The sequence below is a fragment of the Salmo salar genome, unplaced genomic scaffold, assembly GCF_965601325.2.
Source record: "Salmo salar unplaced genomic scaffold, fSalSal1 ptg000588l, whole genome shotgun sequence".
Classification (NCBI taxonomy): domain Eukaryota; kingdom Metazoa; phylum Chordata; class Actinopteri; order Salmoniformes; family Salmonidae; genus Salmo; species Salmo salar.
Window position 1 is genome coordinate 413,733 of NW_027675428.1, and position 15,500 is coordinate 429,232.

Here is a 15,500-nt window from a genome sequence, read left to right on the forward strand (position 1 = left end):
GGTGGTATAGTGGTGAGCATAGCTGCCTTCCAAGCAGTTGACCAGGGTTCGATTCCCAGCCAATGCAGAGCATGAGATATTCACTAGGTTTAGGGGCTGTGTGTCATTTCAAGTGTATTACATTGGAATCAATGTCCTTGTTCGAGGAAGTCAGATTTGCTCTTCGTTTTTGCAGGTTTTCTAAATGAAGTGCGATATTGAGCCAACTAGTGAATATCACAATAGATACGCAGTCCATCGCCTAAACCATTCAGCCACCTCGTCCTGCGCCCAAGAGGTGGCTGTTTGCAACCAGTGGCCAGAGATCTGCCTGTCTGAGCTTGTTAAAAGATCTGCAAAAGGGCTCATCCGGGATTTGAACCCGGGACCTCTCGCACCCAAAGCGAGAATCATACCCCTAGACCAACGAGCCTTAGACAAGAATAAAATTGTTTTGCTTTCTGCGGCAATTACAATGAGGATATCAATTGTTCTTGTCCATGGTGCTTGGAAAGATTGAACCTCATGTGAGTGTTTGTGCTATACTTGTGAGCATAGCAGTCTTCCAAACTGTTGACCAGGCTTCAGTTCAAATCTTTTGTATTTCATCTGCTGTGTCTTTCACATTCTGTCTTCTTAAGCCGCGACAGCAAACTGATGATGAGTGTTGACAAATGAATATTGAGCAAAATGAGGTCAATTAATATTTTAAAAGAGAAAATGAAAAAATAAAACTTCAAAAAGAATGGAGCTCATTTATTTTGAGTCGATTGATGCATCAGTACGTGAATCAAAGTAAACGAACGTAAAAAATACCCATTCAAATCGATCAGTTTTCAACTAGAGAGATTGAAACGCGTCGTATCTGTCTCAAGCCTCCATAACTGTTTATGTTACACCTCCACATCTGCAATAAATGGTGGTGGAGCTAGAGCGGTGTTTGTCAAACCATGAGACATACCAATAATCGGTCTTCTCACAAAAACATCTGTAGCATCTGAACCGTTTGACCTACACCATCGTATGACCACTCCCTGGAAAGGGGAGACCCTCACGAACACGGTGGTGTTCTCAATTTGTCTCTACGTCCCCCACAAGTGTCAGGGGACTCGTCTGGAGTCGGAATCCTCTATGTGCCAACTTCTGTTTGTAGAATCCAAAATCTTTGGGCTACAAACTAATGTGACCCCACTTGTCACAATGTTCTCTGTTTTGCCCTACGTTTTCCACAAGTGTCACGGGACTAATCTGAAGATAACAGGTACTGATTAAAATGATAGATTTTTTAACCAGGGACCTCTGGCACCCTAAGCCATAATAGTACAACTATACCAACGATCCGTTTGGTCAAAGTATTTTCACTTTCCACAAAAATGACGGTCAGGATATGAATCGATGTCTCCATGTTGCTTAAGAGCTTCACATAGCATTGGTGGTATAGTGGTGAGCATAGCTGCCTTCCAAGCAGTTGACCAGGGTTCGATTCCCAGCCAATGCAGAGCATGAGATATTCACTAGGTTTAGGGGCTGTGTGTCATTTCAAGTGTATTACATTGGAATCAATGTCCTTGTTCGTGGAAGTCAGATTTGCTCTTCGTTTTTGCAGGTTTTCTAAATGAAGTGCGATATTGAGCCAACTAGTGAATATCACAATAGATACGCAGTCCATCGCCTAAACCATTCAGCCACCTCGTCCTGCGCCCAAGAGGCGGCTGTTTGCAACCAGTGGCCAGAGATCTGCCTGTCTGAGCTTGTTAAAAGATCTGCAAAAGGGCTCATCCGGGATTTGAACCCGGGACCTCTCGCACCCAAAGCGAGAATCAGACCCCTAGAGCAACGAGCCTTAGACAAGAATAAAATTGTTTTGCTTTCTGCGGCAATTACAATGAGGATATCAATTGTTCTTGTCCATGGTGCTTGGAAAGATTGAACCTCATGTGAGTGTTTGTGCTATACTTGTGAGCATAGCAGTCTTCCAAACTGTTGACCAGGCTTCAGTTCAAATCTTTTGTATTTCATCTGCTGTGTCTTTCACATTCTGTCTTCTTAAGCCGCGACAGCAAACTGATGATGAGTGTTGACAAATGAATATTGAGCAAAATGAGGTCAATTAATATTTTAAAAGAGAAAATGAAAAAATAAAACTTCAAAAAGAATGGAGCTCATTTATTTTGAGTCGATTGATGCATCAGTACGTGAATCAAAGTAAACGAACGTAAAAAATACCCATTCAAATCGATCAGTTTTCAACTAGAGAGATTGAAACGCGTCGTATCTGTCTCAAGCCTCCATAACTGTTTATGTTACACCTCCACATCTGCAATAAATGGTGGTGGAGCTAGAGCGGTGTTTGTCAAACCATGAGACATACCAATAATCGGTCTTCTCACAAAAACATCTGTAGCATCTGAACCGTTTGACCTACACCATCGTATGACCACTCCCTGGAAAGGGGAGACCCTCACGAACACGGTGGTGTTCTCAATTTGTCTCTACGTCCCCCACAAGTGTCAGGGGACTCGTCTGGAGTCGGAATCCTCTATGTGCCAACTTCTGTTTGTAGAATCCAAAATCTTTGGGCTACAAACTAATGTGACCCCACTTGTCACAATGTTCTCTGTTTTGCCCTACGTTTTCCACAAGTGTCACGGGACTAATCTGAAGATAACAGGTACTGATTAAAATGATAGATTTTTTAACCAGGGACCTCTCGCACCCTAAGCCATAATAGTACAACTATACCAACGATCCGTTTGGTCAAAGTATTTTCACTTTCCACAAAAATGACGGTCAGGATATGAATCGATGTCTCCATGTTGCTTAAGAGCTTCACATAGCATTGGTGGTATAGTGGTGAGCATAGCTGCCTTCCAAGCAGTTGACCATGGTTCGATTCCCAGCCAATGCAGAGCATGAGATATTCACTAGGTTTAGGGGCTGTGTGTCATTTCAAGTGTATTACATTGGAATAAATGTCCTTGTTCGTGGAAGTCAGATTTGCTCTTCGTTTTTGCAGGATTTCTAAATGAAGTGCGATATTGAGCCAACTAGTGAATATCACAATAGATACGCAGTCCATCGCCTAAACCATTCAGCCACCTCGTCCTGCGCCCAAGAGGTGGCTGTTTGCAACCAGTGGCCAGAGATCTGCCTGTCTGAGCTTGTTAAAAGATCTGCAAAAGGGCTCATCCGGGATTTGAACCCGGGACCTCTCGCACCCAAAGCGAGAATCATACCCCTAGACCAACGAGCCTTAGACAAGAATAAAATTGTTTTGCTTTCTGCGGCAATTACAATGAGGATATCAATTGTTCTTGTCCATGGAGCTTGGAAAGATTGAACCTCATGTGAGTGTTTGTGCTATACTTGTGAGCATAGCAGTCTTCCAAACTGTTGACCAGGCTTCAGTTCAAATCTTTTGTATTTCATCTGCTGTGTCTTTCACATTCTGTCTTCTTAAGCCGCGACAGCAAACTGATGATGAGTGTTGACAAATGAATATTGAGCAAAATGAGGTCAATTAATATTTTAAAAGAGAAAATGAAAAAATAAAACTTCAAAAAGAATGGAGCTCATTTATTTTGAGTCGATTGATGCATCAGTACGTGAATCAAAGTAAACGAACGTAAAAAATACCCATTCAAATCGATCAGTTTTCAACTAGAGAGATTGAAACGCGTCGTATCTGTCTCAAGCCTCCATAACTGTTTATGTTACACCTCCACATCTGCAATAAATGGTGGTGGAGCTAGAGCGGTGTTTGTCAAACCATGAGACATACCAATAATCGGTCTTCTCACAAAAACATCTGTAGCATCTGAACCGTTTGACCTACACCATCGTATGACCACTCCCTGGAAAGGGGAGACCCTCACGAACACGGTGGTGTTCTCAATTTGTCTCTACGTCCCCCACAAGTGTCAGGGGACTCGTCTGGAGTCGGAATCCTCTATGTGCCAACTTCTGTTTGTAGAATCCAAAATCTTTGGGCTACAAACTAATGTGACCCCACTTGTCACAATGTTCTCTGTTTTGCCCTACGTTTTCCACAAGTGTCACGGGACTAATCTGAAGATAACAGGTACTGATTAAAATGATAGATTTTTTAACCAGGGACCTCTCGCACCCTAAGCCATAATAGTACAACTATACCAACGATCCGTTTGGTCAAAGTATTTTCACTTTCCACAAAAATGACGGTCAGGATATGAATCGATGTCTCCATGTTGCTTAAGAGCTTCACATAGCATTGGTGGTATAGTGGTGAGCATAGCTGCCTTCCAAGCAGTTGACCAGGGTTCGATTCCCAGCCAATGCAGAGCATGAGATATTCACTAGGTTTAGGGGCTGTGTGTCATTTCAAGTGTATTACATTGGAATCAATGTCCTTGTTCGTGGAAGTCAGATTTGCTCTTCGTTTTTGCAGGTTTTCTAAATGAAGTGCGATATTGAGCCAACTAGTGAATATCACAATAGATACGCAGTCCATCGCCTAAACCATTCAGCCACCTCGTCCTGCGCCCAAGAGGTGGCTGTTTGCAACCAGTGGCCAGAGATCTGCCTGTCTGAGCTTGTTAAAAGATCTGCAAAAGGGCTCATCCGGGATTTGAACCCGGGACCTCTCGCACCCAAAGCGAGAATCATACCCCTAGACCAACGAGCCTTAGACAAGAATAAAATTGTTTTGCTTTCTGCGGCAATTACAATGAGGATATCAATTGTTCTTGTCCATGGTGCTTGGAAAGATTGAACCTCATGTGAGTGTTTGTGCTATACTTGTGAGCATAGCAGTCTTCCAAACTGTTGACCAGGCTTCAGTTCAAATCTTTTGTATTTCATCTGCTGTGTCTTTCACATTCTGTCTTCTTAAGCCGCGACAGCAAACTGATGATGAGTGTTGACAAATGAATATTGAGCAAAATGAGGTCAATTAATATTTTAAAAGAGAAAATGAAAAAATAAAACTTCAAAAAGAATGGAGCTCATTTATTTTGAGTCGATTGATGCATCAGTACGTGAATCAAAGTAAACGAACGTAAAAAATACCCATTCAAATCGATCAGTTTTCAACTAGAGAGATTGAAACGCGTCGTATCTGTCTCAAGCCTCCATAACTGTTTATGTTACACCTCCACATCTGCAATAAATGGTGGTGGAGCTAGAGCGGTGTTTGTCAAACCATGAGACATACCAATAATCGGTCTTCTCACAAAAACATCTGTAGCATCTGAACCGTTTGACCTACACCATCGTATGACCACTCCCTGGAAAGGGGAGACCCTCACGAACACGGTGGTGTTCTCAATTTGTCTCTACGTCCCCCACAAGTGTCAGGGGACTCGTCTGGAGTCGGAATCCTCTATGTGCCAACTTCTGTTTGTAGAATCCAAAATCTTTGGGCTACAAACTAATGTGACCCCACTTGTCACAATGTTCTCTGTTTTGCCCTACGTTTTCCACAAGTGTCATGGGACTAATCTGAAGATAACAGGTACTGATTAAAATGATAGATTTTTTAACCAGGGACCTCTCGCACCCTAAGCCATAATAGTACAACTATACCAACGATCCGTTTGGTCAAAGTATTTTCACTTTCCACAAAAATGACGGTCAGGATATGAATCGATGTCTCCATGTTGCTTAAGAGCTTCACATAGCATTGGTGGTATAGTGGTGAGCATAGCTGCCTTCCAAGCAGTTGACCAGGGTTCGATTCCCAGCCAATGCAGAGCATGAGATATTCACTAGGTTTAGGGGCTGGGTGTCATTTCAAGTGTATTACATTGGAATCAATGTCCTTGTTCGTGGAAGTCAGATTTGCTCTTCGTTTTTGCAGGTTTTCTAAATGAAGTGCGATATTGAGCCAACTAGTGAATATCACAATAGATACGCAGTCCATCGCCTAAACCATTGAGCCACCTCGTCCTGCGCCCAAGAGGTGGCTGTTTGCAACCAGTGGCCAGAGATCTGCCTGTCTGAGCTTGTTAAAAGATCTGCAAAAGGGCTCATCCGGGATTTGAACCCCGGACCTCTCGCACCCAAAGCGAGAATCATACCCCTAGACCAACGAGCCTTAGACAAGAATAAAATTGTTTTGCTTTCTGCGGCAATTACAATGAGGATATCAATTGTTCTTGTCCATGGTGCTTGGAAAGATTGAACCTCATGTGAGTGTTTGTGCTATACATGTGAGCATAGCAGTCTTCCAAACTGTTGACCAGGCTTCAGTTCAAATCTTTTGTATTTCATCTGCTGTGTCTTTCACATTCTGTCTTCTTAAGCCGCGACAGCAAACTGATGATGAGTGTTGACAAATGAATATTGAGCAAAATGAGGTCAATTAATATTTTAAAAGAGAAAATGAAAAAATAAAACTTCAAAAAGAATGGAGCTCATTTATTTTGAGTCGATTGATGCATCAGTACGTGAATCAAAGTAAACGAACGTAAAAAATACCCATTCAAATCGATCAGTTTTCAACTAGAGAGATTGAAACGCGTCGTATCTGTCTCAAGCCTCCATAACTGTTTATGTTACACCTCCACATCTGCAATAAATGGTGGTGGAGCTAGAGCGGTGTTTGTCAAACCATGAGACATACCAATAATCGGTCTTCTCACAAAAACATCTGTAGCATCTGAACCGTTTGACCTACACCATCGTATGACCACTCCCTGGAAAGGGGAGACCCTCACGAACACGGTGGTGTTCTCAATTTGTCTCTACGTCCCCCACAAGTGTCAGGGGACTCGTCTGGAGTCGGAATCCTCTATGTGCCAACTTCTGTTCGTAGAATCCAAAATCTTTGGGCTACAAACTAATGTGACCCCACTTGTCACAATGTTCTCTGTTTTGCCCTACGTTTTCCACAAGTGTCACGGGACTAATCTGAAGATAACAGGTACTGATTAAAATGATAGATTTTTTAACCAGGGACCTCTCGCACCCTAAGCCATAATAGTACAACTATACCAACGATCCGTTTGGTCAAAGTATTTTCACTTTCCACAAAAATGACGGTCAGGATATGAATCGATGTCTCCATGTTGCTTAAGAGCTTCACATAGCATTGGTGGTATAGTGGTGAGCATAGCTGCCTTCCAAGCAGTTGACCATGGTTCGATTCCCAGCCAATGCAGAGCATGAGATATTCACTAGGTTTAGGGGCTGGGTGTCATTTCAAGTGTATTACATTGGAATAAATGTCCTTGTTCGTGGAAGTCAGATTTGCTCTTCGTTTTTGCAGGATTTCTAAATGAAGTGCGATATTGAGCCAACTAGTGAATATCACAATAGATACGCAGTCCATCGCCTAAACCATTCAGCCACCTCGTCCTGCGCCCAAGAGGTGGCTGTTTGCAACCAGTGGCCAGAGATCTGCCTGTCTGAGCTTGTTAAAAGATCTGCAAAAGGGCTCATCCGGGATCTCTCGCACCCAAAGCGAGAATCATACCCCTAGACCAACGAGCCTTAGACAAGAATAAAATTGTTTTGCTTTCTGCGGCAATTACAATGAGGATATCAATTGTTCTTGTCCATGGTGCTTGGAAAGATTGAACCTCATGTGAGTGTTTGTGCTATACTTGTGAGCATAGCAGTCTTCCAAACTGTTGACCAGGCTTCAGTTCAAATCTTTTGTATTTCATCTGCTGTGTCTTTCACATTCTGTCTTCTTAAGCCGCGACAGCAAACTGATGATGAGTGTTGACAAATGAATATTGAGCAAAATGAGGTCAATTAATATTTTAAAAGAGAAAATGAAAAAATAAAACTTCAAAAAGAATGGAGCTCATTTATTTTGAGTCGATTGATGCATCAGTACGTGAATCAAAGTAAACGAACGTAAAAAATACCCATTCAAATCGATCAGTTTTCAACTAGAGAGATTGAAACGCGTCGTATCTGTCTCAAGCCTCCATAACTGTTTATGTTACACCTCCACATCTGCAATAAATGGTGGTGGAGCTAGAGCGGTGTTTGTCAAACCATGAGACATACCAATAATCGGTCTTCTCACAAAAACATCTGTAGCATCTGAACCGTTTGACCTACACCATCGTATGACCACTCCCTGGAAAGGGGAGACCCTCACGAACACGGTGGTGTTCTCAATTTGTCTCTACGTCCCCCACAAGTGTCAGGGGACTCGTCTGGAGTCGGAATCCTCTATGTGCCAACTTCTGTTTGTAGAATCCAAAATCTTTGGGCTACAAACTAATGTGACCCCACTTGTCACAATGTTCTCTGTTTTGCCCTACGTTTTCCACAAGTGTCACGGGACTAATCTGAAGATAACAGGTACTGATTAAAATGATAGATTTTTTAACCAGGGACCTCTCGCACCCTAAGCCATAATAGTACAACTATACCAACGATCCGTTTGGTCAAAGTATTTTCACTTTCCACAAAAATGACGGTCAGGATATGAATCGATGTCTCCATGTTGCTTAAGAGCTTCACATAGCATTGGTGGTATAGTGGTGAGCATAGCTGCCTTCCAAGCAGTTGACCATGGTTCGATTCCCAGCCAATGCAGAGCATGAGATATTCACTAGGTTTAGGGGCTGGGTGTCATTTCAAGTGTATTACATTGGAATAAATGTCCTTGTTCGTGGAAGTCAGATTTGCTCTTCGTTTTTGCAGGATTTCTAAATGAAGTGCGATATTGAGCCAACTAGTGAATATCACAATAGATACGCAGTCCATCGCCTAAACCATTCAGCCACCTCGTCCTGCGCCCAAGAGGTGGCTGTTTGCAACCAGTGGCCAGAGATCTGCCTGTCTGAGCTTGTTAAAAGATCTGCAAAAGGGCTCATCCGGGATTTGAACCCGGGACCTCTCGCACCCAAAGCGAGAATCATACCCCTAGACCAACGAGCCTTAGACAAGAATAAAATTGTTTTGCTTTCTGCGGCAATTACAATGAGGATATCAATTGTTCTTGTCCATGGTGCTTGGAAAGATTGAACCTCATGTGAGTGTTTGTGCTATACTTGTGAGCATAGCAGTCTTCCAAACTGTTGACCAGGCTTCAGTTCAAATCTTTTGTATTTCATCTGCTGTGTCTTTCACATTCTGTCTTCTTAAGCCGCGACAGCAAACTGATGATGAGTGTTGACAAATGAATATTGAGCAAAATGAGGTCAATTAATATTTTAAAAGAGAAAATGAAAAAATAAAACTTAAAAAAGAATGGAGCTCATTTATTTTGAGTCGATTGATGCATCAGTACGTGAATCAAAGTAAACGAACGTAAAAAATACCCATTCAAATCGATCAGTTTTCAACTAGAGAGATTGAAACGCGTCGTATCTGTCTCAAGCCTCCATAACTGTTTATGTTACACCTCCACATCTGCAATAAATGGTGGTGGAGCTAGAGCGGTGTTTGTCAAACCATGAGACATACCAATAATCGGTCTTCTCACAAAAACATCTGTAGCATCTGAACCGTTTGACCTACACCATCGTATGACCACTCCCTGGAAAGGGGAGACCCTCACGAACACGGTGGTGTTCTCAATTTGTCTCTACGTCCCCCACAAGTGTCAGGGGACTCGTCTGGAGTCGGAATCCTCTATGTGCCAACTTCTGTTTGTAGAATCCAAAATCTTTGGGCTACAAACTAATGTGACCCCACTTGTCACAATGTTCTCTGTTTTGCCCTACGTTTTCCACAAGTGTCACGGGACTAATCTGAAGATAACAGGTACTGATTAAAATGATAGATTTTTTAACCAGGGACCTCTCGCACCCTAAGCCATAATAGTACAACTATACCAACGATCCGTTTGGTCAAAGTATTTTCACTTTCCACAAAAATGACGGTCAGGATATGAATCGATGTCTCCATGTTGCTTAAGAGCTTCACATAGCATTGGTGGTATAGTGGTGAGCATAGCTGCCTTCCAAGCAGTTGACCATGGTTCGATTCCCAGCCAATGCAGAGCATGAGATATTCACTAGGTTTAGGGGCTGGGTGTCATTTCAAGTGTATTACATTGGAATAAATGTCCTTGTTCGTGGAAGTCAGATTTGCTCTTCGTTTTTGCAGGATTTCTAAATGAAGTGCGATATTGAGCCAACTAGTGAATATCACAATAGATACGCAGTCCATCGCCTAAACCATTCAGCCACCTCGTCCTGCGCCCAAGAGGTGGCTGTTTGCAACCAGTGGCCAGAGATCTGCCTGTCTGAGCTTGTTAAAAGATCTGCAAAAGGGCTCATCCGGGATTTGAACCCGGGACCTCTCGCACCCAAAGCGAGAATCATACCCCTAGACCAACGAGCCTTAGACAAGAATAAAATTGTTTTGCTTTCTGCGGCAATTACAATGAGGATATCAATTGTTCTTGTCCATGGTGCTTGGAAAGATTGAACCTCATGTGAGTGTTTGTGCTATACTTGTGAGCATAGCAGTCTTCCAAACTGTTGACCAGGCTTCAGTTCAAATCTTTTGTATTTCATCTGCTGTGTCTTTCACATTCTGTCTTCTTAAGCCGCGACAGCAAACTGATGATGAGTGTTGACAAATGAATATTGAGCAAAATGAGGTCAATTAATATTTTAAAAGAGAAAATGAAAAAATAAAACTTAAAAAAGAATGGAGCTCATTTATTTTGAGTCGATTGATGCATCAGTACGTGAATCAAAGTAAACGAACGTAAAAAATACCCATTCAAATCGATCAGTTTTCAACTAGAGAGATTGAAACGCGTCGTATCTGTCTCAAGCCTCCATAACTGTTTATGTTACACCTCCACATCTGCAATAAATGGTGGTGGAGCTAGAGCGGTGTTTGTCAAACCATGAGACATACCAATAATCGGTCTTCTCACAAAAACATCTGTAGCATCTGAACCGTTTGACCTACACCATCGTATGACCACTCCCTGGAAAGGGGAGACCCTCACGAACACGGTGGTGTTCTCAATTTGTCTCTACGTCCCCCACAAGTGTCAGGGGACTCGTCTGGAGTCGGAATCCTCTATGTGCCAACTTCTGTTTGTAGAATCCAAAATCTTTGGGCTACAAACTAATGTGACCCCACTTGTCACAATGTTCTCTGTTTTGCCCTACGTTTTCCACAAGTGTCACGGGACTAATCTGAAGATAACAGGTACTGATTAAAATGATAGATTTTTTAACCAGGGACCTCTCGCACCCTAAGCCATAATAGTACAACTATACCAACGATCCGTTTGGTCAAAGTATTTTCACTTTCCACAAAAATGACGGTCAGGATATGAATCGATGTCTCCATGTTGCTTAAGAGCTTCACATAGCATTGGTGGTATAGTGGTGAGCATAGCTGCCTTCCAAGCAGTTGACCATTGTTCGATTCCCAGCCAATGCAGAGCATGAGATATTCACTAGGTTTAGGGGCTGGGTGTCATTTCAAGTGTATTACATTGGAATAAATGTCCTTGTTCGTGGAAGTCAGATTTGCTCTTTGTTTTTGCAGGATTTCTAAATGAAGTGCGATATTGAGCCAACTAGTGAATATCACAATAGATACGCAGTCCATCGCCTAAACCATTCAGCCACCTCGTCCTGCGCCCAAGAGGTGGCTGTTTGCAACCAGTGGCCAGAGATCTGCCTGTCTGAGCTTGTTAAAAGATCTGCAAAAGGGCTCATCCGGGATTTGAACCCGGGACCTCTCGCACCCAAAGCGAGAATCATACCCCTAGACCAACGAGCCTTAGACAAGAATAAAATTGTTTTGCTTTCTGCGGCAATTACAATGAGGATATCAATTGTTCTTGTCCATGGAGCTTGGAAAGATTGAACCTCATGTGAGTGTTTGTGCTATACTTGTGAGCATAGCAGTCTTCCAAACTGTTGACCAGGCTTCAGTTCAAATCTTTTGTATTTCATCTGCTGTGTCTTTCACATTCTGTCTTCTTAAGCCGCGACAGCAAACTGATGATGAGTGTTGACAAATGAATATTGAGCAAAATGAGGTCAATTAATATTTTAAAAGAGAAAATGAAAAAATAAAACTTCAAAAAGAATGGAGCTCATTTATTTTGAGTCGATTGATGCATCAGTACGTGAATCAAAGTAAACGAACGTAAAAAATACCCATTCAAATCGATCAGTTTTCAACTAGAGAGATTGAAACGCGTCGTATCTGTCTCAAGCCTCCATAACTGTTTATGTTACACCTCCACATCTGCAATAAATGGTGGTGGAGCTAGAGCGGTGTTTGTCAAACCATGAGACATACCAATAATCGGTCTTCTCACAAAAACATCTGTAGCATCTGAACCGTTTGACCTACACCATCGTATGACCACTCCCTGGAAAGGGGAGACCCTCACGAACACGGTGGTGTTCTCAATTTGTCTCTACGTCCCCCACAAGTGTCAGGGGACTCGTCTGGAGTCGGAATCCTCTATGTGCCAACTTCTGTTTGTAGAATCCAAAATCTTTGGGCTACAAACTAATGTGACCCCACTTGTCACAATGTTCTCTGTTTTGCCCTACGTTTTCCACAAGTGTCACGGGACTAATCTGAAGATAACAGGTACTGATTAAAATGATAGATTTTTTAACCAGGGACCTCTCGCACCCTAAGCCATAATAGTACAACTATACCAACGATCCGTTTGGTCAAAGTATTTTCACTTTCCACAAAAATGACGGTCAGGATATGAATCGATGTCTCCATGTTGCTTAAGAGCTTCACATAGCATTGGTGGTATAGTGGTGAGCATAGCTGCCTTCCAAGCAGTTGACCATGGTTCGATTCCCAGCCAATGCAGAGCATGAGATATTCACTAGGTTTAGGGGCTGGGTGTCATTTCAAGTGTATTACATTGGAATAAATGTCCTTGTTCGTGGAAGTCAGATTTGCTCTTCGTTTTTGCAGGATTTCTAAATGAAGTGCGATATTGAGCCAACTAGTGAATATCACAATAGATACGCAGTCCATCGCCTAAACCATTCAGCCACCTCGTCCTGCGCCCAAGAGGTGGCTGTTTGCAACCAGTGGCCAGAGATCTGCCTGTCTGAGCTTGTTAAAAGATCTGCAAAAGGGCTCATCCGGGATTTGAACCCGGGACCTCTCGCACCCAAAGCGAGAATCATACCCCTAGACCAACGAGCCTTAGACAAGAATAAAATTGTTTTGCTTTCTGCGGCAATTACAATGAGGATATCAATTGTTCTTGTCCATGGAGCTTGGAAAGATTGAACCTCATGTGAGTGTTTGTGCTATACTTGTGAGAAAAGCAGTCTTCTAAACTGTTGACCAGGCTTCAGTTCAAATCTTTTGTATTTCATCTGCTGTGTCTTTCACATTCTGTCTTCTTAAGCCGCGACAGCAAACTGATGATGAGTGTTGACAAATGAATATTGAGCAAAATGAGGTCAATTAATATTTTAAAAGAGAAAATGAAAAAATAAAACTTCAAAAAGAATGGAGCTCATTTATTTTGAGTCGATTGATGCATCAGTACGTGAATCAAAGTAAACGAACGTAAAAAATACCCATTCAAATCGATCAGTTTTCAACTAGAGAGATTGAAACGCGTCGTATCTGTCTCAAGCCTCCATAACTGTTTATGTTACACCTCCACATCTGCAATAAATGGTGGTGGAGCTAGAGCGGTGTTTGTCAAACCATGAGACATACCAATAATCGGTCTTCTCACAAAAACATCTGTAGCATCTGAACCGTTTGACCTACACCATCGTATGACCACTCCCTGGAAACGGGAGACCCTCACGAACACGGTGGTGTTCTCAATTTGTCTCTACGTCCCCCACAAGTGTCAGGGGACTCGTCTGGAGTCGGAATCCTCTATGTGCCAACTTCTGTTTGTAGAATCCAAAATCTTTGGGCTACAAACTAATGTGACCCCACTTGTCACAATGTTCTCTGTTTTGCCCTACGTTTTCCACAAGTGTCACGGGACTAATCTGAAGATAACAGGTACTGATTAAAATGATAGATTTTTTAACCAGGGACCTCTCGCACCCTAAGCCATAATAGTACAACTATACCAACGATCCGTTTGGTCAAAGTATTTTCACTTTCCACAAAAATGACGGTCAGGATATGAATCGATGTCTCCATGTTGCTTAAGAGCTTCACATAGCATTGGTGGTATAGTGGTGAGCATAGCTGCCTTCCAAGCAGTTGACCATGGTTCGATTCCCAGCCAATGCAGAGCATGAGATATTCACTAGGTTTAGGTGCTGGGTGTCATTTCAAGTGTATTACATTGGAATAAATGTCCTTGTTCGTGGAAGTCAGATTTGCTATTCGTTTTTGCAGGTTTTCTAAATGAAGTGCGATATTGAGCCAACTAGTGAATATCACAATAGATACGCAGTCCATCGCCTAAACCATTCAGCCACCTCGTCCTGCGCCCAAGAGGTGGCTGTTTGCAACCAGTGGCCAGAGATCTGCCTGTCTGAGCTTGTTAAAAGATCTGCAAAAGGGCTCATCCGGGATCTCTCGCACCCAAAGCGAGAATCATACCCCTAGACCAACGAGCCTTAGACAAGAATAAAATTGTTTTGCTTTCTGCGGCAATTACAATGAGGATATCAATTGTTCTTGTCCATGGTGCTTGGAAAGATTGAACCTCATGTGAGTGTTTGTGCTATACTTGTGAGCATAGCAGTCTTCCAAACTGTTGACCAGGCTTCAGTTCAAATCTTTTGTATTTCATCTGCTGTGTCTTTCACATTCTGTCTTCTTAAGCCGCGACAGCAAACTGATGATGAGTGTTGACAAATGAATATTGAGCAAAATGAGGTCAATTAATATTTTAAAAGAGAAAATGAAAAAATAAAACTTCAAAAAGAATGGAGCTCATTTATTTTGAGTCGATTGATGCATCAGTACGTGAATCAAAGTAAACGAACGTAAAAAATACCCATTCAAATCGATCAGTTTTCAACTAGAGAGATTGAAACGCGTCGTATCTGTCTCAAGCCTCCATAACTGTTTATGTTACACCTCCACATCTGCAATAAATGGTGGTGGAGCTAGAGCGGTGTTTGTCAAACCATGAGACATACCAATAATCGGTCTTCTCACAAAAACATCTGTAGCATCTGAACCGTTTGACCTACACCATCGTATGACCACTCCCTGGAAAGGGGAGACCCTCACGAACACGGTGGTGTTCTCAATTTGTCTCTACGTCCCCCACAAGTGTCAGGGGACTCGTCTGAAGTCGGAACCCTCTATGTGCAAACATCTGTTTGTAGAATCCAAAATCTTTGGGCTACAAACTAATGTGACCCCACTTGTCACAATGTTCTCTGTTTTGCCCTACGTTTTCCACAAGTGTCACGGGACTAATCTGAAGATAACAGGTACTGATTAAAATGATAGATTTTTTAACCAGGGACCTCTCGCACCCTAAGCCATAATAGTACAACTATACCAACGATCCGTTTGGTCAAAGTATTTTCACTTTCCACAAAAATGACGGTCAGGATATGAATCGATGTCTCCATGTTGCTTAAGAGCTTCACATAGCATTGGTGGTATAGTGGTGA

At 42.4% G+C, this 15,500-nt stretch overlaps 7 non-coding genes across 7 annotated transcripts; all 7 read right to left on the reverse strand.

Annotated features, from left to right (window-relative positions):
* Positions 1-340: 340 nt before the first annotated feature.
* On the reverse strand, positions 341-412 carry trnap-ugg (transfer RNA proline (anticodon UGG)). Its single transcript has one exon. It is a non-coding gene; the product is annotated as a tRNA-Pro (tRNA).
* Positions 413-3,160: 2,748 nt separating this feature from the next.
* trnap-ugg (transfer RNA proline (anticodon UGG)) lies at positions 3,161-3,232 on the reverse strand. The gene has a single exon. It is a non-coding gene; the product is annotated as a tRNA-Pro (tRNA).
* Positions 3,233-4,570: 1,338 nt separating this feature from the next.
* On the reverse strand, positions 4,571-4,642 carry trnap-ugg (transfer RNA proline (anticodon UGG)). Its single transcript has one exon. It is a non-coding gene; the product is annotated as a tRNA-Pro (tRNA).
* Positions 4,643-8,787: 4,145 nt separating this feature from the next.
* On the reverse strand, positions 8,788-8,859 carry trnap-ugg (transfer RNA proline (anticodon UGG)). The gene has a single exon. It is a non-coding gene; the product is annotated as a tRNA-Pro (tRNA).
* A 1,338-nt stretch (positions 8,860-10,197) lies between these two features.
* trnap-ugg (transfer RNA proline (anticodon UGG)) lies at positions 10,198-10,269 on the reverse strand. Its single transcript has one exon. It is a non-coding gene; the product is annotated as a tRNA-Pro (tRNA).
* Positions 10,270-11,607: 1,338 nt separating this feature from the next.
* trnap-ugg (transfer RNA proline (anticodon UGG)) lies at positions 11,608-11,679 on the reverse strand. The gene has a single exon. It is a non-coding gene; the product is annotated as a tRNA-Pro (tRNA).
* Positions 11,680-13,017: 1,338 nt separating this feature from the next.
* On the reverse strand, positions 13,018-13,089 carry trnap-ugg (transfer RNA proline (anticodon UGG)). Its single transcript has one exon. It is a non-coding gene; the product is annotated as a tRNA-Pro (tRNA).
* Between the last annotated feature and the right edge of the window lie 2,411 nt (positions 13,090-15,500).